At 39.6% G+C, this 26,446-nt stretch overlaps 1 protein-coding gene across 2 annotated transcripts in view; it reads left to right on the top strand.

The window, feature by feature from the left end:
- The first annotated feature begins 20,293 nt into the window (after positions 1 to 20,293).
- Positions 20,294 to 26,446, top strand: part of AFF1 (ALF transcription elongation factor 1) — a 203,901-nt gene continuing 197,748 nt past the window's right edge. Inside the window, exon 1 of one of the 2 annotated variants that reach the window (XM_017641131.3) lies at positions 20,294 to 20,498. The gene's annotated coding sequence lies outside the window, so the exon portion shown is untranslated. The remainder of the gene's footprint in view (positions 20,499 to 26,446) is intronic. The other variant, XM_017641143.3, reaches the window with a different exon arrangement.

The raw sequence follows: 26,446 nt of genomic DNA, 5'->3' as shown, positions 1-26,446 counted from the left end.
GTCAAATGGTATTGCTATTTTGAGTTTTTTGAGGAACCTCCAAACTGCTTTCCACAATGGTTGAACTAGTTTACATTCCCACCAGCAGTGTAGGAGGGTTCCCCTTTCTCCACAACCTCACCAACATTTGTTGTTGTTTGTCTTTTGGATGGTGGCCATCCTACATGGTGTGAGGTGATATCTCATTGTGGTTTTTAATTTGCATTTCCCTGATGATTAGCGATGTGGAGCATCTTTTCACGGTGCCTATTGGCCCTCTGAATTTCTTCTTTGGAGAAGGGTCTGTTCAGCCCCTCTCCCCATTTTTTAATCAGATTATTTGCTTTTTGTTTGTTGAGGTGCATGAGCTCTTTATATATTTTGGATGTCAACCCTTTATCGTATCTGTCATTTATGAATATATTCTCCCATACTGTAGGATACCTTTTTGTTCTACTGATGGTGACCTTTGCTGTACAGAAGCTTTTTAGCTTGTTCATTTTTGCTTTTGTTTCCCTTGCACGGGGAGATATGTTCATGAAGAAGTTGCTTATGTTTATGTCCAGGAGATTTTTGCCTATGTTTTTTTCTAAGAGTTTATGGTTTCATGACTTACATTCAGGTCTTTGAGCCATTTTGAGTTTACTTTGGTATATAGGGTTGAACAGTAATCCAGTTTCATTCTCTTACATGTAGCTGTCCATTTTTGCCAACACCAGCTGTTGAAGAGGCTGTCATTTCCCCATTGTATGTCCATGGCTCCTTTATCATATATTAATTGACCATATATGCATGGGTTAATGTCTGGACTCCCTATTCTGTTCCACTGGTCTATGGTTCTGTTCTTGCGCCAGTACCAAATTGTCTTTATTACTGTGGCTTTGTAGTAGAGCTTAAAGTTGGCAAGCGAGCCCCCACTGCTTTATTCTTCCTTCTCAGGGTTGCTTTGGCTATTTGGGGTCTTTTGTGGTTCCATATGAATTGTAGAACTATTTGTTCCAGTTCGTTGAAGAATGCTGTTGGTGTTTTGATAGGGATTGCATTGAATCTATAGATTGCTTTAGGCCAGATGGCCATTTTGACAAAGTTAATTCTTCCTACCCAAGAGCATGGGATGAATTTCCATTTATTAGTGTCCTCTTTAATTTCTCTTAAGAGTGTCTTATAGTTTTCAGGGTATATAGGTCTTTCACTTCCTTGGTTAGGTTTATTCCTAGGTATTTTATTATTTTTGATGCAATTGTGAATGGAATTCTTTTCGTGGTTTCTCTTTCTGCTAGTTTGTCATTAGTGTATAGGAATGCAATAGATTTCTGTGTATTAATTTTTTATCCTGCAACTTTGCTGAATTTAGATATTAGTTCAAGAAGTTTCAGAGTGGATTCTTTAGGGTTTGTTATGTACAATATCATGTCATCTGCAAACAGGGACAGTTTAACTTCCTCTTTACCAATCTGGATGCCTTCTTTTTCTTTGTGTTGTCTGTTTGCCATGGCTAGGACCTCCAGTACCATGTTGAATAAAAGTGGGGAGAGTGGGCATCCTTATCTTGTTCCTGATCTTAGGGGAAAAGCTTTCAGCTTCTCGCTGTTAAGTATGATGTTGGCCGTGGGTTTGTCATATATGGCCTTTATTATGTTGAGGTACTTGCCCTCTATACACATTTTCTTGAGAATTTTTATCATGAATGGATGTTGAATTTTGTCGAATGCTTTTTCAGCATCTATGGAAAAGATCATATGGTTTTTGTCCTTCTTTTTGTTGATGTGGTGGATGATGTTGATGTATTTTCTAATGTTGTACCCTCCTGGCATCCCTGAAATGAATCCCACTTGGTAATGGTGTATGATCCTCTTGATGTATTTTTTAATTCAGTTTGCTATTGTTTTGTTGAGTATTTTTGCATCTATGTTCATTAGGGATATTGGTCTGTAGTTTTCTTTTTTGGTGGGGTCTTTGCCTGGTTTTGGTACTAGAGTGATACTGGCTTCATAGAATGAGTTTGTGAGTATTCCATCCTCTTCTATTTTCTGGAAAACTTTAAGGAGAATGGGTATTATGTCTTCTCTAAATGTCTTATAAAATTCTGTGGTGAATCCATCTGGTATGGGGTTTTGTTCTTGGGTAGTTTTTTGATTACCGATTCAATTACATTGCTGGTAATTGGTCTGTTTAGATTTTCTGTTTCTTCCTTGGTCAGTCTTGGAAGGTTGTATTTTTCTAGAAAGTTGTGCATTTCTTCTAGGTTATCCAGTTTGTTAGCATATGGATTTTCATAATATTCTCTAATAATTCCTTGTATTTCTGTGGTGTCCGTAGTGATTTTTCCTTTCTCATTTCTGATTCTGCTTATGTGTATAGATTCTCTTTTTCTCTTAATAAGTCCAGCTGGAAGTTTATGTATTTTGTTTATTTTCTCAAAGACCAGCTCTTGGTTTCATTAATTTTTCCTACTGTTTTATTCTTCTCAATTTTATTTATTTATTCTCTGATCTTTATTATGTCCCTCCATCTGCTGATTTTGGGTTTCATTTGTTCTTCTTTTTCCACTTTCAGTAATTATGAATTTAGACTATTCATTTGGGATTGTTCTTCTTTCTTTAAATAGTCCTGGATTGCTATATACGTCCTTCTTAGAACTGCCTTTGCTGCATCCCACAGAAGTTGGAGCATTGTGCTGTTGTTTTCATTTGTCTCCATATATTGTTTGTCATTGATCCATTGATTACTTAGGAGCATGTTGTTAAGCCTCCATGTGTTTATGAGCCTTTTCATTTTCTTTGTACAATTTATTTCTAGTTTTATACCCTTGTGATATGAGAAGTTGGTTGGTAGAATTTCAATCTCTTTGAATTTACTGAGGTTCTTTTTGTGGCCTAGTATGTGGTCTATACTGGAAAATGTTCCATGTGCACTTGAGAAGAATGTGTATCCTGCTGCTTTTGGGTGTAGAGTTCTGTAGATGTCTGTTAGGTCCATCTGTTCTAGTGTGTTGTTCAGTGCCTCTGTGTCCTTACTTATTTTCTGTCTGGTTGATCTGTCCTTTAGAGTGAGTGGTGTGTTGAAGTCTCCTGAAATGAATGCATTGCATTCTATTTCCTCCTTTAATTCCATTAATATTTGTTTCACATTTATAGGTGCTCCTGTGTTGGGTGCATAGATATTTTTAATGGGTATATCCTCTTGTTGGACTGACCCCTCTATCATTATGTAATGTCCTTCTTTGTCTCTTGTTACTTTCTTTGTTTTGAAGTCTATTTTGTCTGATACAAGTACTGCAACACCTGCTTTTTTCTCCCTATTGTTTGCCTGAAATATCTTTTCCAATTCCTTCAGTTTTAGTTTTTGTATGTCTTTGGGTTTGAGGTAAGTCTCTTGTAGGCAGCATATAGATGGGTCTTGTTTTTTTATCCATTCAGTGTCTTTTGATTGGTGCATTCAGTCCATTTACATTTAGGGCGATTATTGATAGATATGTACTTATTGGCATTGCAGGCTTTGGTTTCGTGGTTACCAAAGGTTCAAGGGTAGCTTCTTTACTATGTAACTGTCTAACTTAACTCACCTATTATGCTATTATAAACAGTCTGATGATTCTTTATTTCTCTCCCTTCTTTCTCTTTCTCCTCCACTCTTTATATGTTAGGTGTTTTCTTCTGTACTCTTTTGTGTTTCCCTTGACTGATTTTGTTAATAGCTGATTTTATTTTTCATTTAGTTAGTATTTGGTTGGTCTACTTTCTTTGCTGTGGTTTTAGTTTCTCTGGTGACGTCTGTTTAACCTTAGGAAAACTTCCATTTAGAGCAGTCCCTTTAAAATACACTGTAGGGATGGTTTGTGGGAGGTAAATTCCTTCAATGTTTGCTTATCTGGGAATTGTTTAATCCCTCCTTCAAATTTCAGTGATAATTTTGCTGGATACAGTATTCTTGGTTTGAAGCCCTTCTGTTTCATTGCACTGAATACATCGTGCCATTCTCTTCTGGCTTGTAAGGTTTCTGCTGAGAAGTCTGATGATAGCCTAATGGATTTTCCTTTGTAGGTGATCTTTTTCTGTCTCTGGCTGCTTTTAATACTCTGTCCTTGATCTTTGCCATTTTAATTATTATATGTCTTGGTGTTGTCCTCCTTGGGTCCCTTGTGTTGGGAGATCTGTGGGCTTCCATGAACTGAGAGCCTATTTCCTTCCCTAGATTGGGGAAGTTTTCAGCAATTATTTCTTCAAAGACACTTTCTATCCCTTTTTCTCTCTCTTCTTCTTCTGGTACCCCTATAATGTGAATATTGTTCTGTTTGGATTGGTTGCACAGTTCTCTTAATATTCTTTCATTCCTGGAGATCCTTTTATCTCTCTCTGCCTCAGCTTCTCTGTATTCCTATTCTCTGATTTCTATTCCATTAACAGTCTCTTCCACCTCATCCAGTCTGCTCTTAAAATCCTTCTACTGTTTGTTTCATTTCTGTTATCTCTCTCTGGAATTCATCCCTTAGCTCTTGCATATTTCTCTGTAGCTTCATCAGCATGCTTATGACTTTTATTTTGAATTCTTTTTCAGAAAGATTGCTGATTTATGTATCACCAGGCCCTCCTCTGGGGTTTGAGGGATTTTGAACTAAACAAGGTTCTTCTGCCTTTTCATGGCAATGGAAGTGATCGCCAGTGAGTGGCATGTATGTTAGCTGGGAGAACAAAGTCCCTTCCTGCTTGCTGGTCACCTTGCCCATCTCCGCTGCCTGTGCCAGTCAACCACACACAGGGAGCAGCCTCTGGGTTAAACCTCTGAACTGCCATGGGCAAGGTGGCCCTCAGGATGGCCTAGGGTTCTGGCAGTGTTTGCAGGGAATCAGCATGTGTTCGCTGTGAGAACAGACCTCCTACATCCTTTCCAGACTCTGTGCTGGCTTCCTCTGTCTGTGCCAGTCAGCCATGCACAGGGGCCAGTCTCTGGGTTGATCCCCTGAACTGCTGTGTGCAGGATGGCCATAATAGTCTTTAGACTTTGTTTTTCTATGGGTATTTTAAACTGTGATTTAAAATATTTTAACAGCAGAATATAAAAAGAATCATTGCAAAAAGGAAAAGGAAACAAAGAGTTATGTGAATATTTTAGGTAAAAATGTGAACACATCTTTCAAATGAAAGGAAGTGAATGGCCTCTATTGGTTGTAGCTAATTGTAAGGCAGGAGGTCCTTGAATATCACCTAAGGAGTGCAGAATTTATCCTGGAAGAAATAGGATTTGAGGAGTTTCAGTGTAGGTGTGACATAATCAGATTAATCTTTGGGAAAAAGGGAAATTACTACATGGCAGGATGGAGGAATGGTTTGGACAACATAAAAACTAGGGGAAGTGTGGGGAAAATCAATGTCCCTGTGGCCAGGATCCTCACCTGAACCTAAACTACCTGATGTAATTGGCCTACTGTTAGGCTTCTGCTTCCACACCCATAAGGCAATAGGTATTTTTTTTTTGTATCATTAATCTACAATTACATGAGGAACATTATGATTACTAGACTCCCCCCATCACCAAGTCTGCCCCAGAAACCCCATTATAGTCACTGTCCATCAGAGTAGTAAGATGCTATAGAATCACTACTTGTCTTCTCTGTGTTGCACAGCCCTCCCCATGCCCCACCCTGCATTATACATGCTAATTGTAATGCCCCCTTTCTCCCCCACCTTATCCCTCCCTTCCCACCCATCCTCCCCAGTCCCTTTCCCTTTGGTAACTGTTAGTCCATTCTTGGGTTCTGTGATTCTGCTGCTGTTTTGTTCCTTCAGTCTTTTCTTTGTTCTTATACTCCACATATGAGTGAAATCATTTGGTATTTCTCTTTCTCCACCTGGTTTATTTCACTGAGCATAATACCCTCCAGCTCCATCCATGTTGCTGCAAATGGTAGGATTTGTTTTCTTCTTTTGGCTGAATAATATTCCATTATGTATATGTACCATATCTTCTTTATCCATTCATCTACTGAAGGACACTTAGGTTGCTTCCATTTCTTGGCTATTGTAAATAGTGCTGTGATAAACATAGGGGTGCATATGTCTTTTTCAAATTGGGCTCCTGCATTCTTAGGGTAAATTCCTAGAAGTGGGATTCCTGGGTCAAATGCTATTTCTATGTTGAGCTTTTTTGAAGGACCTCCATATTGCTTTCCACAATGGTTGAACTAGTTTACATTCCCACCAGTATGTAAGAGGGTTCTCCTTTCTCCACAACCTTGCCAACATTTGTTGTTGTTTGTCTTTTGGATGGTGGCAATCCTTACTGGTGTGAGGTGATCCCTCATTGTGGTTTTAATTTGCATATTTCTGATGACTAGTGATGTGGAGCATCTTTTCATGTGTCTGTTGGCCATCTGAATTTCTTCTTTGGAGAAGGGCCTGTTCAGCTCCTCTGTCCATTTCTTAATAGGATTATTTACTTCTTGTTTGTTGAGGTGTGTGAGCTCTTTATATATTTTGGATGTCAACCCTTTATCGGATCTGTCAATAAGCTATTTTTGACTGAATTACTATATAAAGAACTCTGCTGGGTGCTCTGCATGAGGCAGAAAAGGAGGATTACAGACCTGCAGGATGCACATGTGATCCTAGTACTTGACCTATTGCTTGGAGAACAAAACTGATTAATAAACCCTTTTACCCCAGGAATGTTCCATTGTCATTCCTCAGTCTCACTGAATCCATATTGAACTTGCCCAGGTCTGAAACCGATTGGCAAGACCATTTAGAAACTTTTGCACAAATAACCAAGTCAGAATGAAGAGCTGAAACCAAAGCCAAGTGGGAAACTGAAGGAAGGCTTAGTGACTCACTGGAGGTAAGCGCTCCTTGGGGGAGGGCGGAAACTTGGAAGACTCTGGTCTGAGCAGTAGTGAGATTCCAGTGGCATCCCATTTTCATAGAAATTTCCCTAGCTCATTAGTTTTGTAGAACAAAATCAAATTGGCATAATTCCTCTCATCCCACTCCCATCCAACACTCTGCTCTTGGGACTATCCAACACATAGGTCAGATCTCTTACCACAAATTTTATTAATGGGCCTAATTAATGCAAAAGTGTTACACATTAATTTGATGGCTGGTATATGGGACTGGAAAGCCCCTGGAACTCTGCCAGTTTCCTGGCCTTCTGAGCTTAGATGAAGATTTTGGAAAGTTTTCACAAATTATTATTTTTATTTCTGTGTTTAATTTTTGCTGCTGCAGCATGCCTTCCTGATGTTCCAGTGAGAATACTGTGTGATCACACAATATGCCAGCCATTTAGCTTACATTGTCCCTTTCTAACCTTATACTGTCTACAAATGAGGACACTGAGGCTCAGAAATGTTAATGAAACTGTTACCTATACTTACCTAGTAAATCCAGAGCCGGGATCCATCTCACTCTTGGTGTGAATCCAAATCTTGGTCCCCCAACTGCTACAGCCCCTGTGCTCACACTGTAAATGACTCCACTCCCTGCCTCCCTGGATTGAACTGGTCTTCCAATAGTCAATTCCTGCCTTCATCTATGTGCCAACTGCTTTACCTATTCTCAAAACGGTATTTAGAAACCAGTATCTGTGTACACATTTTGTTCATTGCTATTGAGATGTCACTACTTCTAGCTTCTTTAAGGGGAAAGATCTAATCAATATATGTGTGTATATATATATATATATATATATATGTATTTGTGTATATATGTACATGTATGAACAAATATATGTATATGTGTGCACACATATTTAAGCCATGCCTTTACACTAACACCTCTAATTCTATATCTGCCATCATAAGGATCATTCTAGTTTTCTTCTTTTCTGTACTTTGAATCTCTTCTCCAATGGTGAGAAGCCTGGCCATTATATCCTTAATATTTGATCAGTCTTCCTGAATATAATATATCTCCCATCACCTCTGCTGTCTTCTGCCTCATGCAGCTATCCCCCACATTTTGTGCTCTTAAATCATCTTTAGTTTATCTTTGTTTATAATATTAGGAAGGGATCCAGTTTTATAGTCTTCATATGATGATCTTGTTTCCCACTTGTCTAGTTGTCTATTCTTATACCAACAACATCCAGCATTTATTACTATATCTTTGTGATATGCCCAAATTTTAGGGGCAACACCTAATTTTTTTCTACTTTTCCAAGGTTGACTTAGCTATTTATGAACTTTTACTCTCCTCCATGATAAGTTTATCAAGTTCCTTAAAATTTTCAGCTAAAATTTTGATTGGGTTTATTAATAAAATTTTAGGTCGATTTGGGGAAATTAATATCATTATAATATTAAATTATCCCACCCAAAAGCATGGCTGTCTTCTCATATCACATTTTTCTCCATGAATGTATTGTTGCTATTTTAAATGATGTCTTCTCTTAAAGTGTATCTTCTAGTTCATTATTATGGATGTAGAGAAATGCAGTTAATTTGTATATGTTGCTCTAGTATCAGAAATATTGGTCAACCAGTGTAGCACATGGAAGACAAGTAGTGACTCTGTGGCATCTTACTACTAATGGACAGTGACTGCAATGGGGAATGGGGGGCGCTCCATAATATAGGTGAATGTAATAAACACATTGTTTTTCATGTGAAACCTTCATAAGAGTGGATATCAATGATACCTTAATAAAAAAATATTGGTCAACTTTCTTATAGTTGTAATAAGTTTGTGATTTGATTCTATTGGTTGTTCTCTATAGATGATTATGTTATCTGGAAAACTATCACAGTTTTATCTTTTCTCTTATGTCCCTTCAGCTTTTTTTTCTTTCCTAATGGCATTGGCCAAGACCACTAATTCTCTACTAAATATTACCAATAATACTGCACACTCTCGTTTTTCCTGATCTCGAAGAAATACATTTCAGATTTCTCTATTTGTTTTCATGTTCACTACTGAGTATATACTACATATCAATTATACTGTAAAAGTTGGGTAGAAATTATCTGTATAACCATCTAGGCATTGAGGTTTGATTATGTTTGTTTAATCTTTACTGATTTATTCAAGTTCTCCCTTCCTGTAATATCTTTGCAGTTTTGTGTGTTTTCTTTGGTTTTGTCCATTTCATTTAGGTTTTCAAATTTATTTACATGTGCTTATTCATAATACTGTTTTGTTAGGTTTGAATTTCTGTTGAGACTCTGGTTAATTTTCCCTTTTTCATACTGTTTTTTATTTGCCTTCTCTCTGTCTTTATCAGTCTTACCAAGGACTTGCCTCTCTTATCTAATATTTCATTACTATTTTCTATTTTTTTTATTTTGCTTTTTTTCTTCCCTAAATTTTTATTATTACTTTTATGTGCTTCTTTCCTTGGATCTTATTTCTTAATAAGTATATGTGAATTATAATTTTTCTCTCAAAGAACTGCTTTAGCTCTGATCCACAAGTTTTCACATGTAGTATTTTCATTATGATTGATTTCTAAGTATTAATTTACTTTGCACTTTTCTTTTTTACATGTTATTGAGTAATATATAACTTAATTTTAAAATATATAAAATCATACTATCCTTTTGTAATTAAATTTTAACTTCATTACAATATGCTTAGACAAAGCTTCATCCAGAAATGACCCTGATAGGCAGTGGTGAAGGGAAACCTCCCAGTAGGGTTGTCTACTCTGCTAGGTTGAATAGTATCCTCCTGCAAAATGTCTACTCAGAACCTGTGAACTGACCTTCTTTGGAAAGAGTATCTTTGAAGATGGTTTCAAGTTAAGATGAGATGATACTGGATTAAGGTGGGCCCTAACCCAATGACTGGTGTCCTTATTAGAAAGGGAAATTTAAACACAGATACACATAGAATGCCATGTAATGACAGAGGCAGAGACTAGAATGATAAATCTACAGGTCAAGGACCTCCAAGCATTGCCAACAACCAACAGAAATTGGGAAGGGGCAAGAAATACTTCTCCTCTAGGGCCTACAGAGAGAGCATGACCCCGCTGACACTTTGATTCCAGACTTCTGGCCTCCAGAACTATGAGAAAATAAACTTCTATTGATCTAAGCCACCTGATACCTGTTAATTTGTTACAGTATCTCTAGGAAACTAATATATGTGCTTCATCTGTTACGAGAAAGTAGACACATATACCTACACCAATTCCATATGGTTGCTAACAGTTTGGATGGTTAGGGAAGGAAGCAGGTTGAGAGATTGGTGACGAAGAAGTACGGAGAAGAGTGTTGCTGGTCTTCATGGAATGGACACTGGCTGAAAAGGTACTTTCATCTATGTGAACGAACACTGAAGGAGATTCACTGCAGGCGAGACTTTTAATAATCGAGTGGACAAATGATGTGCTCTGTGGATCTCAAACATCTTTCCCCAGACACCCGGTGTGTACTCAGTGGGCCCAGGTACACAATTGCCATGAGAGGGATGGAGGCTAGCCATGGAATCAGCAGGGACTTCTCACCAAGGCCGAGCTGACTAATGCTGTTGCTGAGTGCTTTATCTACTGACAGAGGACACCAGCGCTGGCCCCAGATAGTGCACTATTGTCCAGGGTGATCAGCAGCCACCTGGTGGCAGGGTGGTTATACTGCAACTCTTCCATCATTAAGAGGGCAGAAAATCTTCCTCATTAGAATGACACATATTCTGGGCACAGATGCTCTCTCTACCCATAATAATTCTGCCAAAACCCCATCAGTAGACTCAGAATGCTTTATCCACCATCATGGTATTCTACACAACACTGCTGCTGATCAAGAAACTCATTTCATAGCAAAATAATTGCAACAGTGAAGTTATTTCTATAGAATTAACTGGTCTAACCACATCATCATCTAGAAGTGGCTGCTTTGACTTAAAGGTAGAATTGCTTCCTGAAAACTCAGTTATGAAGCCTGATAAGAGGAAACACCTTTAAAGACACGGTTCTGTCTTACAAGATACAGTATATACTTCAAATCAGAGATCATAACATAGTGCTATCTCCTCCACAGTCACAACACATGGATTCAAGAATCAGAGGATGGGAGTGGGATTGGCTATTATATCTATATAACATATAATATGCACATATGATGTATTACCTCTCATTATTATATCAAATAACTCACAAAAATTTTGCTTCCCATCCTGACAGTTCTGAGATCTGATGCTTTAAAGGTCTTTGTTCCCAAGGAAGGAATGCTTCTACCAAGGGACACAACAATGTATGCACTAAACTGGAAGATGAGGCTGCCACCTGTCCATCTTGGGCTTCTTATGCCTTCTAAGCTACAGGTAGTAAAAGGGGTCTGTCTACTGCTGGATGATTGGTCCCAACCACCAAGGGAAAACTTAGGTTGCTGACAATCTGTGAGTATAAGCAAGACTGTGTTTGGAACCCAGGGCATTTCTGGGGCATCTCTTAGTACTTACATGGCCAATAGTGAGTGTTAATAGAAAACCATAACCAAGAAGAGGTAGGAGTATTGAGGACTCAGATGCTTCAAAAATGAAGGTTTAAACCATTTCACTAGGAAACTGACCAGCTGAGCTTCCAGCTGAGCTTCCAGCTGACAGCAAAGGAAATAACGGAATAAGTAGTGGAAGAAGGGGGTTTAAATATCAACTGTGGCCTCATGCCCAGTTACAAAAACAAAGACTGTAATGGCTTTGCTTGTTATACATATATGTTTATTTGTAAATATTAATCATTTTCCTCTTTTTCTTCTTTATATAAGGCATTATTAGAAGTTAACTCCACAATTTAGTCTTTAGGTAATAGAATATTTAGTAGTTTGAGAAGCAATTACAATAGCTGGTATGAAAGTATAATTAAAAAAATTTTTTAATTGTGGCAAATATGCATAACATAAAGTTTCCCATTTTAACCATTTTTAAGTGTACAGTTCAGGGGCATTAAGTACATTCACATTGTTGTGCAACTAACCCCACCATCCTTCTCTAGAACTTTTTCATTTTCTCAAACTAACACTCCTTGCCCATTGAATAATAACTCCCTATGTCCTCCTCCCTCCAGGCACTGGTGTCCACCATTCTACTTTCTTTCTCTATGAATTTGACTATTCTAGGACTGGCTTAAGATACGGTTTTTTGAAAGTTAAGGTCATGTTAGGCCTTATCAGCAGAGGGCACTGGAGGGACATTGTGAGGCAGAGTGGAAGAGGTGACTTCCCTTCCTAGATTGTCCTGTTCTTTTGATGTTTCCAGTGGAAACCGTCTGGCCCTAGCTCTCCAGCCTGGTGGATGGCTTCCAGCCCACCATCCCTGACCGGCAGGCTGGCTGCAGCACTCCAGTGAACTGCCCTGTCATCTAGAGGGCTCTAGTGTTACCCTCTCCAAGGAGGTCTGAATCTCAACCTTGGGGGTAGGGCCTGTCCCAAGCTTGTTCTCCCTTCAGTAATCTCCCTCAGCCTTAGAGGCAGCAGTCTGCTTACACTTGCTTTAATGATAATGTGCTAGCATTACCTTTTACCTCTATTAATAGCTAACCACTAATAGTTAACTAATAGTTTATAAGTTCATAACTGTTACATTCCATTTTCTCTCATAAATTATTGGTGTGGTTTCTATATCCTGACTGATACAACCATAACTTTATTTATTTTCTCCCTATTTGTTTCTTAAAGTCACAACCATATTATGACCCTAACAAAACAAACATTTATTAGTAAGTTCCCCTGTCCTGTTCATTTCCTCCCAAAGCATCCATCCTGTTAATAATATCTAGGATAGAAACAATTTTCTTATTCTTTTTATCCTGAGGGCCTAGAAGTACCTTGCTACATTGTAATGGATATATTTTCTCTTTCTCTTTCCTTTAGTCCTAGTTGTTTTTTCTTTTTAAGGCTACAGCAAACTTTACTTAAATATATGATACCCTTCTGATATCTCTTAAAGCACATCTGGATGTTTTTTTCTTCACATTTCTGTACTTCCTCAAAAATGGTTTCAGTATGGATTTTTGTGTGACAAAATCTTGTATGTCTGAGGCTAAATATCACTTTTCTTATACCTTATGTTTGAATGACATTTGATTGAATATAAGATTCTGGACTCAATTTTTTTTTTTTTTTTTTTTTAGTTCCTAGCATTTCTTATTCCATTGTCTTCCTACAGCCAGTGTGCTGTTGAAAAGTGCACCATAGCAATATGATTCTTGTTCCTTTGTAGATCACATGTTCTCTCTTTCTAGAAAGCTTCAAACTCTTCTCTTTATCTCTGGTACTCTTTCATTATAACTTTTGTAGGTCTGATTTTTCCTTGACTCTTCTCTCTGGCACTTTGTGATATGAAACTAACCTTTCATTAATTATGAGAAATTTAACTTAATTATTTCAAATATAGCCTCCTTCTCCTCATTCTTTTTAATTTTGTCTTTTGACAAAATTACATACATGCTAGCACTTCTGGTCTCCATATTTCTTTGCTGTTTTATTCATTATCATTTCTTGTTAGCTTTTCCATTTATTTTGATGTGAGTTTATAGAGAAGTGGTCAACAGATTCAAGCTCATGGGTCATATCTAGCTTGCCACCTGTTTCTGTAAATAAAGTTTTATTGGAATAGCCAAACTCATTCATTTTATAAACCGTGATTGTTTTTGTGCTACAAAATGGAAGAGTTGAGTCATTGCAACGGAGAGCATGTGACTGACAAAGTTAAAAATATTTACCATCTGCCCCTTCACAGAAAAAGTTTGCCAACCCCTACTCTAGAGGATAGAAACAATTTTCTTATTCTTTTTATCCTGAGGGCCTAGAAGTACCTTGCCCAGATTTGTTGAATGAATGAATAAATAAATAACTTTTAAAGAACAGATATTATTCCAAAAGGTAGAACTGAGAGATATTATTTCAAATGTTAGAAATAGAGCATTGTAGCTAAAGGGAACAGAAACAGTAGAAGCAAAGATATAGAAGTGAAAACCAAGGATAGATTTCCAGTAAAACAAAATGATTAACAAAAGTAAAGCCAAAAAGACTGATTTAAGAATTATCCTGGGAGTCTTGAGTCTAGAATGAGGAGTTGGTTCTTAATTTTCTTTGAAATTGCCAGATAGGTCACATGACCAGAGATGTGCTTATGAAGACTCATCTGCCAGCACTGTGGAGAACAGATTAAAGAGAGAAGAGAGGAGGGCTGGAGAACAGTTCAGAGGCTACTGTAATTGTAAATTAAAAGGAGCTGACTCAGTATGGTGATGGTAGGCTTGGAAAGAAAATTCAGCTGGAAGAGAGTCACAGACTTGGTCTATATCCCAGCCCCACTATATGCTGTGGGATATTAGGCAAGTTGCTCAGTCTTTCTGAGCTTCAACCTCATCTAGAAAACATGGTGATTTAGTGAGGATCCAGTTAGGAAAATGACAGACACTCAAGCCAGGTAATTCAATAGAGAATTTAATAAGGAAAGTAGTTAAATAGTGCAGACTGCACAGCTGAACAACCAAATAGGGGAAGGTGAGGCTACCTGGGAATTCAATAACTGCGGGAAGCAACAGACTCCCCCAAGGCTGGGACTAAGGGAAGACAAAGCATTACGGAAGCCCAGGAGGCAGAGTTGCACATCTGGATCTGTGGGAGCTCAGCTGGAGAGGAGGGGCAGCCACTGGGTCAGAACTGGTGCACAGAACAAAGAGGGAAGAACACCCTGGAGTCTTCTCTCTTGCTGCCCCCCATCTCCTCTGTGTGCCATCCATCGCCAAACCAACCAGAAGCCAGTTTCCCAGCAAGAAAGTCTGCAAGAATCAACCCATGTGATTCATGGCAGAATAGAGGAAGAGCAGAGACTGGATTTGAAGCAAACAAGCAAATAACCAACACATACGGATATTGTGTGAAGACCTCATCTGAGATTATATACTGGGCTACCACAAAGGGTACAATCCGTAAATAGCAAGTGCTATTTATTTTCTTACCCTTTCTTAACATCTCTATCATCTTTTATCATTCTTCCCCCAATTTCAGACATAACCTGAAGTATTTCTAGTTTTTAAAATTCATCATGAACTCTACTACTTTGGGGCTTGTGCATGTCTAGCTCCTTCAGCCCACAGCATTGTGTCCTCCCCTGGTCACACACATTTTCCCTCATTCCTTCTTTTCCTTTATGGTTCTTCTGAGGTCCTACCTCTGGTGCAATGCCTTCTCTGAGTCCATCAATGTTTGTTAGATGCCCCTATCTGTGCTCTGACAGCTTCCTTTGCATGCCTCTACAATAGAACTAAGTAGATTATATCACAATGATATATTTATTCTTTTCCCTTTCTGTATTAGTTTTCTATTGCTTCCTACAGATTACCACAAACCTAGCAGTCTAAAACAACACTCATTTAAAACCGCATAGTGTTTGTAAGTCAGAAGGCCAGCATGCTTTACCTGGGCCCTCAGCTCAGCATCTCACCAGGCTAAAATCAAGGTGTTAGCCAGCTATAACCTCATCTGGAGGCTTGACTACAGAAAGATCCATTTCTAAGTTCTATTGGCAGAATTTATTTCCTTGTAGCTGTGCAATGAAGATTCTTATTTTTTCTGCCAGGTGGTGGCCAACATCCACACTAAACACCTAGAGGCCACATTCAGGTCCTTGTTATATGGACTCTCCACAGCAGGGTAATTTCTCCTTCAAAGCCAACAGGAGAGCATCTGCTGTAGCTTCAAATCTCTCTGACTTCCTCCTTCTTTGGCCCCTAGATGCTCTTAAAAATGAGTGCACACCTGATTAGGTCAGGCTCACCCATACTCAAGGAGAGAAAATTGAAAAACAAATACACACCTGGGGTGGGAATCTTGGAGGCCACCTTAGAATTCTGCTTTCTGCATTCACATTCTAGATATGAACTCTCCAAGGACAAGGCCAGGTTCTTATTGTCTGTGTCCCCAGAATTTAACAGGATCAGTACCTGACACTTAGTAGTTATTCAATGAAAGAATGAAGAAATAAAACAGGGGAAGGAACTTGTAGGGAGAAAAGTTAAATATGATTTTGGGTGATGGACATTTGAACTTGAATCCTGAGTTGTATAATGGTACCATTAACAAAAGTTGGAAACCAAATAGGAGGAATTGGGTTGAATAACTTGTGGAAGAATGGGTGCACAGAGTGAAAAACTAGGAGTTTTATGTTCGATATACTGAGTTTGTTCTGCCTGCCAGACAACTGTATGGAAATTTCCTGCAAACAAACAAGGATGGTAGTCTGGAACTTGGAAGGGAGATGGGGTTGAGGTGAATCACAGTGTTGAATATGGAATTCTTGATGTTGTACCATAGTCTATGATGCTCTTACCCTCAATTTCTGCTGTCACTGGGGCCCACAACTTGACTTTTATATTCTGGCTCTACCTGTTATTTCTTTTTCTTTACTACTTCCCAACTAATTGTTTTTCCCAAAATTGCTCAGCTTTCCTTATTCTCTTCCTAGTTAACTCCCTAGATACAAGTGTCAGAATGAAAACCCATTGCTAACTCCCTTGGGCCTGCTGGTGTGATTTGATTTAACCAAAATAGATGTTAGTTGGGATATTATACTATCTAATTCCACAGGTAGTGGTAAGAACATGACCTAGAGCCATGGAAGAGCTGAGTTCAAGTAATGCCTCTTCTCTTTACTTACTTTATAATCATGATTGAGATGAGTGATGTCTCTGAGCCTATTCCTTCCTTATACATGATCTAGAGATATATACAAATTTTCAAGGGGATTAAATGAAATTGCATGTGTGAAATTATAGGAATTCAGTTAAACCTTTGCATTTACTTCTTAGGGAAAAATATGGATATTGTGCTCATATTTTTTGCTTCAGATTTATTGGGACTTTCCAAATTACTATTTTCAATATAAATTTAACAGTACTAGCACATGACTAAAAAACATACATGGTTCCCACTGGGATTGGGAAGTAGTGTGTAGTAGCAGTAAAAATTCACATATGAGACTCATACTGTACTTGTTAGAAAAAGTGATAGGTCACTAGGAACCATGTTTTCTGCAGTGTTCATGATAAAATAGTTATTTTAATTATAGTAATTGTGCACCTAGTTCTTAACAACAAAAGACAGCAGGTTTACATTTGCTTATCGGCCTAGGTAGAGACATAAAGCCAGGAATTTCTATATCCATCTATAATCTATGCCCAGCCCTGAGTACACTTTCTTCCATGGCCTCAGGGAGAAAGCCATACTGTCTCCTATTTATTTTCTTGTGACAACCACAGTAGTCTTTCTAAATACAACCTGATCAAATAAGTCTTCTACACACTGCCCATAGGAGAAAAGGAAAACTTCCTTCGTTGGCACGCAAGGTCCTTCATGGTAAGTTTCCAGCTGACCTTTCTGTCTTATTTCTTATCACTGCTCCTCATAATCTTTGTCCCAGTGTCCTATTCCCCCTCTTTGTCTGCATACTTTTTTTGGAACTGGCTCTTCCTCCATTTCCCTTTACCTGATTTAGGCTAATCCTTCTTCCTTCTTTCTCACTGTCACCCTCTTCCCATCACCAACACCCTCCACCATCTCTGAGTTGATTGTTTTCTTTCACAGAGTGTATGCTCAACTTTCAATTTAGTTAGGACTTACTTACACTTTGAAGAAATTAATGCCCTTTGAAATACACATGCAGTAATTTTGGAGTAACATCATTTAAATTGCTGGAGTAAAATGCATGGCTCTGCAGAGTTTAGGAGTACCTCAAGTAGGCCGAGTCGATAGCTGAGCATGTGGTGGGGCAGCATGTTCTCCACCAGCCTCATCCTTAACATTGTGTTCCTGCCCCCTTGTGTGGTTGAGGCAGATACTACAATCCCTGAACAACTGTGCGACCCAGGGACTTCATTTGTTTGCCTTTAAATTTAAGTAAAATCAAGGCTGAAAATTCTCAGGCAACATCCCAGGAGTCCTTACATGAAAAGGCCGCTTTACAAAGTACCATTGTTGTATTAAAAGGGGAAAAAATTTTTTTAGGTCTATTGAAAACAGGATCAGCTGATGAAACTCAGGGGAGAGGAAATCCCAGAGTAAAATACCTCTAAAACTGAAATCTGTCAAAGGGAGAAATAAAGTTTAAAACCCATTTATTGCTTACAGACTACAGCCCAAGGACCATTCTCCTGCTCTGGCAGAAGCAAGCAAGAGCTCCCCACCACCTCTCAGGTTCAGATAAGCCCTAGGTGGCCCAGGTAATTACCCATTGATATGGAGATGAACTACTACTACTACTATCCTCTCCTTAGGAGCACCTGTTGATATGCAGATGAACCAAAGCCAGGTGAGATATTCTGGAAATATTACAATTTTCCCCACAGCTGATATCAGAGAGACATGCTTTACCTTAGTAGAAACATAGTCAGAAGTACATGTAATTTCTATAGTCAAGATTAAGAAAGTACTAGAATTTCACTGGGTGAGCTAAATAAAACTTAAGAATTCCTATAATAAAGTATAGCTAATAATAAAGCTAAATATCTGCATTTCTAGTGCATAATTTTATGTCAAATAAAAAAATTCTAGATACAGTATAATCACTATTTAAAATAGCCTTTTAATTAAACATTATGTACAGTAATGTGATTTAGAGAAAAGGCAGAAAGGCAACTTAAAAAAAAAAACTCCCTGAAATGACTATATGCTTTTCCTTTATTTATCATGAGAAAATTTTTAGTTTGGTGTTTTTAAATAACCTCCCACCTTTCTGGAAATTAATAGAAGTGTTCATTGGAATTGCTTGTTTATTTCTTCTAGGCACTTGGACTCTTTTGAAAACAGAAACCCCTGTCTTTGTCATTGATACGGCCCATCGCCTAACCTATTGCCTTATGAATATTCATATAGATGGAATGAATTACTCTCTGAATCAAAGCTACATCATCTTCCACACAAAATTTTCGCAAAGTTACATCTTTCATCTCCAAAAGCAGGAGAGTTATCAAATGTCCACTGTCAACATCTAAGCTGACCACAGTTTGAACGTATTAGGAGGTGCTATGACAGAAAGGAACACAGCAAAGGAAAAAGTTTTAGACAGGAAAGGTAAAAACCTTCAGATTATAAACTACTCCTCGTTTATATATATTTTACAATGAAACGCTTAGTTCCACAACAAAAAGGTAAAATTTGTTATGATTAGAACAGATGTCAGTCTCCCCTAGAAACCTTAAGGAAGTGCACAAACATCCACCTGCCAGAGGTGACAAGCCCTATTCTGCTCAGGGATGACCCCCAAAGCTTTCCTATTTCATCAGGGACACCTTCACTATTTTATCTGTTCAGCTAAATCAAATCAGCATCATCGTGGGAGCGTAGGATGTAGGGAGAAGAGTTGTATTTTGGGAAACAATCCACAGGAAATTAACCAAGGGTTTATTTGGAAATGCAAATACTTATCGATTAGGTTCAATAAAACACTAGAGTCATGAGGACAAAGCAACTGCGACAAAAAAATGAGGAAATAACAGAGAGGGCACCAAAGGGGTTATTTTCATGTATATTAATTTATATTCACATTTTATATTACATTTTAGTAGGTGAATTACATTTTCTTCATCCAAATAATTTTATCCATTTTAAACCTTTAAGAGATTTGCAAAAGCCCATCTGGGCCATTTGTTGTAATCTTTCTGCATCTTTTTCAGGGAGGAAGGTCAGTGGAGACCGCTGGGCGCTCCCCTTGGTGTGGTCATAGAAGGGACCGCGCAGCGGCCTCACAAGAGCTTTGCCTTCCTCTCAGGTCTCCTCACCAGAGCCCCAGGTGTACTATTAAATTATCTGGGGTTGGGCTGGTGAAGAGCAGAAACCCGGAGGCTGGATTCAGGAGACCTGGTTTCCCGTTGACACTTTGCTGCTTGTGACAACTGGACACGATTCTTATTTTCGCCTCTCCGTTTATTATTTGGGGAATAGCAACAATACTACTGTTATAAGGGTGTTGAGGATGAGACCTGCCTGTGTGTGAAAAGCCCTTTGCAAACCTTTAAACCCTCCCCAGATGTTATTATACCTCCTTTAAAGGGCACAGAATCTGTTTGAATTGTACAGGAGGTTGCAAAAAGGCTCCTTAGCAAATTCGGACAGAACTTCACCCAGAGTTTAATCTCGAAGTAAAGCGAAAAAGCTCCGGTGCCGACACGAACCCGGGGCAGAGTCGCCCACGCCGCCGGCGGTCGCCGCAGTGTTCCATCCGGAGCTGCCGCCGCGCCTCTCCCCTGGGTCTCCCCGGGAACTACGCGCCGTGTGGAGCCACTCGGGTGGCGCCAGCTGTAGGGCGCGGGCCGGGAGGGGCGGGGCGGGGCCTTGCCTCCGGGCCGTTCGGGGGCGGCCGGCGCGCGGAGCTTGCGAATCAGCCGGCTGACCAGCGCGCGTCGCGGGCGCAGCTGCTTTCTAGCCTCCACGGCTCGGTCTGCCGCCAGACGCCGCTGAGCCCCAGGAGTACGCGATCCCCTGCACTCTCCGCACCGGCGCCCCTTCCCCACCGCAACAGGTCAAGGGAGCGCGGAGGCGGGAGGGAGCACGATCCGAGACTAGAGGACCAAGGATCTGGAAGGTAAGCCGACGTCTGAGGCGCCCTGGGCTGGGGGTCCGCCCGGCCCGGCCCGCCGCAGCCGCTGGCTGCTGGGAAGCGCAGGCCCTCCCCACCTCGTTGCCGGCTTCCTTCCCACTTTTTCGGTGGGAACCTTCGGGAAGACCGGAGGAGTCGCCGAGCTTGCCCTGTCCTTATTTGCAATTCCGCTGCAGGGAGCGTCTAGAAAACTTGGTGCGGGGTGGGAAGGGACGCAGGAAGCGACCCATCCTCCTCCCTCACTCCCACCCCCAAAATTAGACATCTGCGGTGCGCCCCTCCTCTTGCGGAAAGATGTTGCGCTGCTGGAACCTGGTCCCGGGGTTGCGTAATAGGCGCGTCTCAGAAGTTTCTCCCGGAGTAAAAGGGGGGCTTTTCTCTCCTCCGCCCCGAGCCCCCGGCGCTTGTCACCACTCTCCCTAGCATCCAGTAGAGTTGAGTGGTTCCAACTCCACCTAATTGCGATTGGGAGGGAGGCGTGTGTCGGTGGGCCGCGGCCTCCAGAGAGGGAGGGGAAAAGTTGGAGGCACCTTCTGAGATTTGCCCCTGGGGCGGAGAGAGACCGCGTCTATTGAACCTGGGACTGGTTAATTTCTCTTGCTAATAATTATTTCCTCAGTATCAGATTCTCTGTGATTACAGCTTGCGACTTTGCGCGCGCTGGGGTCGGCGAATTGAAAGAGGAATTGGAGGGATGTATGAATCGTAGTTTACCTTAATGTAAAGGTAGTTACGTTAATGAAGCTGCGGAGGACCGTCGAGAGTTGATACCTAACGACTAGGTTTGTTTTCTAGGAGTTTCTGAGCGCTCTCCCCCACCATATTGTTATGTAAATTGTCTCAGGAAGATCCTTGGCTTTGAAGGTCGAGATGTGTCCGAATCTTCCGGGAGCCAGTGTCTGTTGAGGTGTGTTGTGGGGAAAAGGCCTTGCAGACAGTGTTTTGTTGTTTTTTTAAAGGGTGAAATTGGGTAATTTTAACCCTCTTGGTGCTCGTTGGAAGCGGGGGAGGGCGGGAAGAGTATGACACCATCGAGAAACCAGATAGATTTAAAACCTTCAAGGAGAAATGGTGAATTAAAGCGAAGACACAGTGTTCCCTGGACTCTGAGAAGAGCTCAGAAATTGAGGCACACAAACCTAAGGCGAGGTGTGGGGATTTTGCTTGTACAGGATTATTTCAGAGCAAGGTCCTGCAGAGTTCGCTCAAGGTAGGCGCCTGTACCTCTCCCAGACCTACGAGGTGTCAGACTCCAAATGCGGATAGAAGGCTCGGGAAAGAAAAAGATCTTTGGACTTGAGAGCCTACTTATGGTTAGAAGTTAAAGAATGCCTAGGCATGGCCCTGCTCGTGTGTTTACTTCTTCTGTCTAATGTATTTCCGTAGCCTGCCTTTAATCTTTACTGGTAAGGATTCCTTGAGTGGATATTCTGGAAATAAATTCACAAGAGAGGTGAAAATTCTGGATGGTTCACCTGCTTCAATTTCAAGGTGGTGTCGCTTGCCAGTGTTGGAAAGTCTGGTATTTGAAGGTAGATATGCAGGAAAGGAATGCAGAGAACTAAAGGATAACCCAAAAGAATGAAGGGAGACTAGGAGAGAAAACAAGAAAATAGATAACTCGTGCTACCTACCTAAAACTAGGAAAGCTAATTTGAATTCAGCTAGTTTAGGAGAGAGGGAATGAAGGAAAAGATTTGGGACAGATTTGGGGCACTTTCAGACAAAGAGGTATTGAAGAGTGGGACATCAGGCTTTGAAAACATGGAGTTTAGACATTGGGGACTTTTCTCCTCTTTACTCAATTTCTAAATATAACTTCAGGAATGAGGCTGAGAGTGTGGGATTTTTACGTGTATTACTGTGAACTCTACTTTCCAGTTGTAGGAAGAAAATGAACTGTTAAATATCGTTAATATGTCCTTTTCATTCACTGTAGCAATTGTGTCATCCTTGCTGTCATTTGCCCAACTCTTCAACTTTGTAAACATATGTTACATTTTGAAAGAAAATATTTTACATTATGAAGAATCACAGTATGTTGAATTAGAATACAAAAATCATCCAGAGACTGAGAAGTTAAGGCAAGAATAAAGCCCAGGTGATTTTAAACATCGCTTTCTCCTACAGTATGTAGAATATACATGCATTTTTTGCCACCAGAAGTCACTGTTTCACTGTGAGGTAAGATAGTAAGTAGATTACATCAAAACTGGCTATTTCTCTGTCCTATCTGCTGAACTGAATTTTTCAAGTTGGTTGAGTTAAAAGTTACTCTTTTATTGAATAAGAAACTTGCTCAAAGCATGGGTTGTGGATTAAATTTGAGAGTGCTGTTTAAGATTCAGGTATATGAGTTGCATCTTTATTAGGAACCTCTACAAATCACTGTAGCTATGTGATGGTACAGTCGAAGCTATATTGCCTTGCGAGCTGAAAAGATGGATAAAAAAATAAGCTTAGAAAAGGCAAACTTTTTTTTTGATATTTTTAAAGAAGCAAGTGGGAGTAGTTTCATGCTAAACTCTGTAATTTGTGCTTTCTCAAAAAACAAATTTGCATAATCCTTCATGAAGTTAATTGATAAAATTTCAAATCTTGAGATGGACTTAAGCTTTCACATTTTGAATGTGGAACTAATTTATATATAAATATTTGGATCAGTTATAAGACATACACTGGGGACAATATACTCTGCATAATATGTAGTATGGAAACATAACTGAGATAGTCTTAACTTTTAAAAGCCCTTCACTGAGAGCTGTCCTCTGGTTTGAATTCATTTGCTAGCGTAGATGTCTGTTGAACATGAAAGCCCAAAGTTCCCCTATTTTAAGACCGTTAATTTAGGTTTTCAGGAGATTGAGAAAGTATGTTGGAAAGAGTACAAATTAAGGAACTGCATTTACCATAAACATACAAAGTTTTGTAAATAAATGACATTTTCCTCGTTAATTTATAAATTCAACAATGGTTTCTGTTCCCAATGACATTTATTTTAGTTGGCAGGGTTTTCTATCAGTAGTAACTTGTTTAATATTTGCTAAATTGAATCTCAGATTTTATTGAAATACATTATGTAAATCCTGTAAATCTGCCTATTAAAATTCTACCCCAGTGCAGAAGTAAATGTGAAACATGTAATTTGTAAGTGTACGTCCTTTATTCCTGCCTATTTAATTGTGCACAGCAGATTGTAGATTGAAACTGTGAGGCTCTAAGACCACTGAGGTTGCTAATAGGAGCTTCTGTCTCAGGCCTTCAGGCAGTTCTCCTTCAGCTGGTGTTCTCCAGGGGGAAAAAAATCATCTGATTTTCTTAAATTATCTGGCCCACTTTAAACATGACTAAGGATTCTTGTTAGAGTGACTTTTTCCTATTAAAAGACTGAGATTATTGTGACAAGTGGAGCCCAGAGGAATCAATTACATCATTAATATAATACCTCACATCTATTCTTAATACCTCGTAAGTATTGAGCATCTTCTATGTTCCAGACAGTATTGTAAGCATTGGAGAAACTGGTGACACCATGATCAAGAGAGAGAGAGAGTTTGTGCAGGTGTTTACATTCATGCAGCACAAACATTGTTTATCATTGGCTTTCGCATGACATAGCATTTAAGCCTAATTGCAGCTCTGAAGTTGGAATTCGTTTTCCATTTTAAAATCAGGAAACTGAGTTGAAGAAGTTAAGTGACTTAACTCTGACTCAAAGCCTGGTGCCCTTTCTACTATGGTACACTGTGCTGGCTGTGTTCATGTGTGGTTTCCTGTTTTTCAAGAATTACAGCTTAACTCTAAAATATAAATAGTGTTTCTTCTTGGCTAAGTAATTCTTGCATGATGATTATGGGAGTAAAAAAGCAGCAGGTATTTTCATTTAACATTCTGGACATATATTCATGGCTCTAAAAGAAAATATTATGCTGACCTATTAAACAGACATATGATGTTTATTTGTGCCAGATAAAGATTCTTACCTTCCTAACAGTTAAATGCAAGGGCTGACAAGCTATCTTCCTTAGTGCGTGAAATCTAGTACTCAAGTTACAAAAGGTAAGTTTACATCCCTATGTAAATCAGGATATGCCCATGCCATAACCATTTCCTTTAATCTTACAGATACAGTGGATATATGCAGTGTAGTAGTGGTTTTTAAACTTTAAGTAAGCATCAGAATCTCCTGGAAGCCTTGTTAAAACACAGATGTGCTCCCTATACCCTTACCCCCAAGTTTCTGATTCAGTAGATCTGGGACAATGGCCAAGAATTTGCATGTGTAACCTGTTCACAGGTGACATTCGTGCTGCTGGTTCTGGAACTACACCTGACAAGTACTGCAGTGTAACAGTTTGAAAGCATGGCTTCTGAGCTAGACCGCTAGGGTTTAAATCTTGGATATGTCACCAACTGTCAGACCTCAGGCAAATTACTTAACTTCTTATCAAAAACTGAAAGGCTCTGAGATTTTTATCCTACTTTCAAACAATCAGCCACAGTTTAGTGGACCCCTGGGAATGACTTTATTACTCAAAATAGCTGTAGCCAAAGTATCCACAGTTTCTTACACTGGTTCCTTTAGCCCGGTTTCACCAGGGAGATGTGGAGGGAGCCAGGTAACACCTGCCAACATAGCGGGCCATGTTACAGAAGAGGAATTCTGAGCTGAGGGAACCCTAGTCTCTTATAATGGGCAGTAAGCATGCTCGCCCTTTGCTCCAGACATTATCTTGCTTGTACTGGACACTAAACATGCTGCCCTTTGATCTTGGAGGTACTGTCCCCATTTTCCAAGACTGCTCCATGCAGGCACCCTTAAAGATGGATGATCTGGCACAAGCAGAAGTTGGCGTGTGCTTGTATGATATGCAGAAATGTCACAGACCCATGGAAAATTGGTTTCTAGCACTTTTCCATTTTCTTAGAAAATGGAGTTTACAATAAAGCAGTATCTCCCTTATTGGGTAGTTAGATAAATTAAAGGTGCTAAGACTAGGCAAGTACTTGGAGGAGAATGTCATAAATGCTACATAAATGTGTCATTATTACTCCTGAAGGAAAAAAGTGTGTTCCTTTCCTTTTTTTTAAATGGTAAGTTAAAATACTGTCTTTTAAGATGAAATAATTGCTTTACTGACTATCCTGACGTTGAGTTTGTTCCAAGAAACCTCTTTAATAGGCCTAAATTCTAAAGTGGGGATAATGCATTGTATAATACTTCACCAGTCCCTGGGGAAGAGGTAGGAACATTTACTCAGTATTCTTGTGTTCTCCCTCCGTAGGGTTACACAGAATCATGTGATGAATTCTGTCCAATAAACTGTCTGTGGGATTAACATACATTTCTGGGCTGAGACATTCAAATGTCTCTTATGAGACTCTCCAACTCTACACTAAATCCGGAAGCACATTTGAGATGGTGGAGCTAACAGCTTGGGTTTCTCAGTGTGGAGAAAAGGTCCCTGCCCTTCTCCCTACTTCAGCACATCAGTAAGCAATGGACATAAAGAATGAGTGTGAAATAAGTCTTTGCTCTGTCAGGCTACTGAGATTTGGGGGTTAACTGGCCACTTTAGCATAACTTAGACTATCCTCACTATATTGCAGTACCTGTAATGCCTGCCTTTTGTGAGAGAGTTGACAATTATTTAAAACTACCTGCTCTAGTGTATATGTGTATGTAGCAAGGCATGGAGCTTGCATTCTGTTAAGGGAATATAAGCATTAAACTTTATTTTGCATAAGTTAATTTCAGATAGTGGTAAGTACTATGAAAAGATAAGTGTGGCCAACACTTCTTTTCCTACCCAGTGCCCAGTCCCATTTTTTTGTTGCTGAGAGAATCTTAATTGTGTGTGACTACATTGTTCCCAGCCATAGGTGATGGACCGTGTTTGTTCTCAGCCAGCTACAATAGTTTGTGTCCTGAT

The sequence above is a fragment of the Manis javanica genome, chromosome 5 (assembly GCF_040802235.1).
Source record: "Manis javanica isolate MJ-LG chromosome 5, MJ_LKY, whole genome shotgun sequence".
Taxonomy (NCBI): Eukaryota; Metazoa; Chordata; class Mammalia; order Pholidota; family Manidae; genus Manis; species Manis javanica.
The sequence above is the reverse complement of the archived record's forward strand: the minus strand, read 5'-3'. Positions and strand labels throughout refer to the sequence as shown.